Consider the following 5240-nt stretch of genomic DNA (forward strand, 5'->3'; position numbering starts at 1 on the left):
GAGAACAGCAAGAGAAAAATGACACATAATGTACAACAGATTCTCAAAGAGATTAATAGCTTACTTTTCATCTGAAACTGTAGGGGCCAGAAGTCAGTGGAATGACATACTCAAAGTGCTGAAACAAAGACCATCATACAAGAATTCTACATCCAGCAAAATAGCTTTCGAAAATTGAGACATTAAGACATTCAAATAAACAAAGATAATCAAAAACTGAAAAAATTCATCACTAGTAGACCTGCTCTATAAGAAATACTAAAGGGAATCCTGGGCTGGGCACAGTGGCTCACGCCTGTGATCCCAGCACTTTGGGAGGCCAAGACGGGCAGATCACAAGGTCAGGAGATCGAGATCATCTTGGCTAACATGGTGAAACCCCATCTCTACTAAAAAATACAAAAAATTAGCAGGGCGTGGTGGTGGGCGCCTATAGTCCCAGCTACTCGGGAGGCTGAGGCAGGAGAATGGCATGAACCTGAGAGGCGGAGCTTGCAGTGAGCTGAGATCGCACCACTGCGCTCCAGTCTGGGCGACAGAGCGAGACTCCATCTCAAAACAACAAAAAAAGAAATACTGAAGGAAATCCTTCAGCTACATGAAAGAACACTAGATAGTAATTGAATCCAAGAAATAAAGAATCCAAGAAATAAAGAGCACCAGTAAAAGTAAAAATAAAACTGCAAAGGTAAATATAAATAACATTATAAATGGGTTTGTGTTTGTGTGTGTAACTCTTTTCCTACCTAATTTAAAAGACAAAAGTGGCCAGGCATGGTGGCTCACACCTGTATTCCCAGTACTTTGGGAGGCTGAGGCGGGCAGATCACTTGAGGTCAGGAGTTTGAGACCAGCCTGGCCAACATGGTGAAACCCCATCTCTACTAAAAATACGAAAATCAGCTGGGCATGGTGGTGCATGCCTGTAATCCCAGGTACTCAGGAGTCTGAGGCAGAAGAATTGCTTGAACCTGGGAGGTGGAGGTGTCAGTGAGCTAAGATCACGCCACAGCACTCTAGCCTGGGCAACAAGAGCAAAACTCCATCCAAAAAAAAAGAAAAAATTTTATTTTGCCTCATAGAACATAACAACATATAAGTGACAAAAACAGGCGTTTCATGAACTGATATTTACCTATTACTATAACACACTGATATTTTCTTTTCTTTGTTTTTTTGTTTTTTTAGATGGAGTTTTGCTCTTGTTGCCAGGCTGGAGTGCAATGGTGTGATCTCAGCTCACGGCAATTTTCCGCCTCCCGGGTTGAAGTGATTCTCCTGCCTCAGCCTCCCAAGTAGCTGGGAATACAGGCATGCACCACCACACCTGGCTAATTTTGTATTCTTAGTAGAGACAGAATTTCACCATGTTGGGAAGGCTGGTCTTGAACTCCTGACCTCAAGTGATCCACCCGCCTCAGCCTCCCAAAGGGCTGGGATTACAGGAGTGAGCCACTGCACCCAGCCTCAGTAAGTTGATTTTTATGACTACTAATGGGTCCCCCAAAACAGGTCTGAATCATAATTAGTCTGCTTGTTATGAGAAAGTATGTGTTTGGCTTTTTGTTTAAGGAAAAAACAAAAAAAATTGGAAAATATTTTCAAAAATAAATGTTTATCAGCATTTTTATGGGAAACAATCTGGTGGAACAGGAGCCCAGCCAGGTAAATCATACAATCCAAGCAGAAAGAAATCATGGGAACGTGTCTCTGAATGGAGAGAGAAACATGGCTCCACAGGAAGTTTGCTTATTGAGATGTAGGACAAATAAAGTGGGTGAAAGAGGTTAAAAAAAAAAAAGCACTCTGAGAGGAGACTGAAGCGTAACTTTAATACACAAAACAAAAGCTGTATTCCACTATTCTGATCATCTCCCCTCTCTTACTCTTCAAGCTTTAGATTCCGACTTTCTAATACCACATCCAATCATATCGAATTAGCCTGAAGTTTGATTTGGAAGGCTGGTGACCCAGTCTCATTTTGGCCTGATGACATTTTGGGCTTGGGGCTATCTCCCTTTTTCAGTACTTAGCTCAACTACAGAAATAATACCAGCAATAATATCATACCCTTACCATACACCTCTAATTGAAATGTGAATGGATGTGCTATTGGCCAAGGGCCCCTGTCCACTAATTATGTATCATCTGAAAATCTGACCCAAGTATCTGACAATCAAAGAGGGATAGCTTTCATCCTGCTGTTATCTGTTCACAGTTATGCCATCTGGCTCTTCTACCCAGAAGAAAACTTGGCATCCATATTCAACCGGAATGACCGTCAATTCTCAAAACATCTTATTTTCTCTTTGCCAAGAACCAAGTGACAACTGATCTCAAAGTGTAAGCACCTAACCTATAAAACAAATGACTTGGGGGAAGAGGCATTTTTCTCAATGAAAAATAGGGTTGAGAGAGTATTTTTGTGTCATCAGACATCTCAAACTATTTTCTAACAGTATAACCTAATTTATATTTTCTTTGTGTTTGTCTCTGACTTTTCAGTTCTTTTTTAATAAATACTTTTTGAGCACCTGCCATATGAAATGAAATGAAATGAGCCAAGCACTAAAAGGAGACCAAGCTGTACTAGTCAGGGAAATGGCTCTAGCTCTGTAGGAATAAAACATCAGATTTCAGGCCAGGCACAGTGGCTCACGCCTGTAATCCTAGCACTTTGGGAGGCCAACGCGGGCAGATCACCTGAGGTCAGGAATTCAAGACCAGCCTGACCAACATGGAGAAACCCCGTCTCTATTAAGAATACAAAATTAGCCAGGTGTGGTGGCGTGCGCCTGTAATCCCAGCTACTCGGGAGGCTGAGGCAGAAGAATGGCTTGAACCCAGGAGGCAGAGGTTGCGGTGAGCCAAGATTGTGCCACCACACTCCAGCCTGGGCGACAAGAGCGAAACTCCACCTCAAAAAAAAAAAAAAAAAAAAAAAAAAATTACCTTTACCTCATTAAACTCCTGAGAGCAAGAGCAAGATGGGTCACCAACAACTGTACTGGAGCCACCCGCAAAAATTTGGCCAGGGTTCTGGCTCTTGTCGCGTCTGCTCAAACCAGCATGGTCTGATCTGGAAATACGGCCTCAATATGTGCCGCCAGTGTTTCTGTCAGTATGTGAAGGATATCGGTTTCATTAAGTTAAACTAAATGATGTTCCTTCAAAGGATTATCCAAGGCATCTACCTAATGAAAAACCATGACAGTTCTCTGTACATAAAATAAGCATTTATTTTTTTTTAAATCTTTAATTTAAAAAAAAAAGAGAAAAGAAACTTCATCAGAGTAGAAAAGAGTTCATAGAAGAGGGGTATCATGGAGGAAGTAGCATTTGAAATGATCCTTGACAGAACTGCCAGACAACCTTTGTAAGAGCAGCATTCCAGAGGGAGCAGTGAGCACTAATAAAGCAATAGTGGTGGGGAGAGAATGTTGAGTAACTAGTTTTCCTCAGCAAAGTTTTTCATAGGGAAGAGATTAAGCTTTAAACGTGAGTTAGATCCCTGCTAAGGCCTTGAATGTCAGGGAAAGAGGTGCTTTGTTTTGTTTTTTGTTTTGTTTTTTTTTGACACGGAATCTTGCTCTGTTGCCCAGGCTGGAGTGCAGTGGTGCGATCTCAGCTCACTGCAGGCCCCGCCTCCCGGGTTCATGCCATTCTCCTGCCTCAGCCTCTGGAATAGCCGGGACTACGCAGGGAAAGAGTTTTAATTCCATTCCCCCGTTATCATGATCATTATGCTTTTTTTTTTTTTTTTTTGAGACAGAGTCTCACTCTGTCACCCAGGTTGGAGTGCAGTGGCACCATCTCGGCTCACTGAACCTCTTCCCTCTGGGTTCAAGCAATTCTCCTGCCTCAGCCTCCCGAGTAGCTGGGAATATAGGCGTGTGCCACCATACCCGGCTAATTTTTTATTTTTAGTAGAGACGAGGTTTCACCATGTTGGCCAGGCTGGTCTCGAATTCCTGACCTCAGGTGATCTGCCCGCCTCGGCCTCCCAAAGTGCTGGGATTACAGGCGTGAGCCACCACATCCAGCCAGATCATCGTGCATTTTTAACACAAAGGCCCAAGAACAATTATAGCATTAATTGTTGACAAGTCATGGCCCCAGACCAGAAAATACATTCAGTCAGAAAAGATTTCATTTTGCAGAGGGCAACGCTAATGACAGCATCAAATTGCATTCACGAGCTGTAATAGAGTCCAGAATTTTGCATTTGTTGCCATGTGTCTTAATGTTTATTAAATCCAATCCAAACATCTCTACTACACTCTTGCTCTACTTCTCCCAGATTGTCTCATATATTTATCTAGAGATCCCAGCAGTAGCCTTACACACCGAGCAGTACATACAGCACCATGTGTGCCTCCTCTCAGGTAGGTAGAAAGGGAATCTTTATCTGAAGTTGCTTAGCTTGGGAACTCTAGAATACTAGGAATTATCCCAAACACTGTATATTCCACAAATATGATTTCCTTTTCCTTCAGCAGACAGTGCAGTCACAGTATTAAGTTCAACAGTAGTGTATGATCCATACTAGGAACTTTACAGGCATAAATATCTATTTTTTAAATTTTAGGTGCAAAGTAACAGGAGGAGTACATACAGCAGCATTGGGACGCCTTAGGAAGGTAGTAATTAAACTTTGTCTGAAGTTGCTTAGCTTTGTAATTCTAGCGTTCTAGGAATTATGCCTTTCATGTGTATCCCTCCAAATCAGTTGAGGTTTCAAAATATACCCAAGTAGAGTATTTGAGAAATTCTAGTTGCGGGTAAGATCTGACTGTTTTGCATTGTGCTGTATACATCAATCTATTAATATTAGTTGTTTCCTTTTTGGAACACAGTAGGAAATAAACAGACAAATTAGCAAATAGCTTACAAGAGAGATGGTGGCTTCATGTCCTCTACAAAAGTCTTACTTGAGGTTCTATGACTTGCCTTTACTTATTCTTTCGATTCCATGTAATATAATTCAGTCTTACAGAACTGTTTTTAAGATATGCATGATATAAACTAGAACTTAGATACCTAGACTTCTAAGTATTATATACTTAATTTTATTTGCTCCATAAAATAATTATAAGGAAGCAATATTCTTTCTTTCTTTCTTTTTCTTTTTTTTTGAGATGGAGTCTCACTGTGTCACCAGACTGGAGTGCAGTGGTGCGATCTCAGCTCACTGCAAGCTCCGCCTCCTGGGTTCATGCCATTCTCCTGCCTCAGCCTCC

The 5240-nt window shown here is 41.6% G+C and overlaps 1 pseudogene; it reads left to right on the forward strand.

The window, feature by feature from the left end:
- The first annotated feature begins 2965 nt into the window (after positions 1-2965).
- On the forward strand, positions 2966-3759 carry LOC108581505 (annotated as a pseudogene).
- Positions 3760-5240: the final 1481 nt, after the last annotated feature.

This window comes from Papio anubis, chromosome 10 (genome assembly GCF_008728515.1).
Source record: "Papio anubis isolate 15944 chromosome 10, Panubis1.0, whole genome shotgun sequence".
NCBI lineage: Eukaryota > Metazoa > Chordata > Mammalia > Primates > Cercopithecidae > Papio > Papio anubis.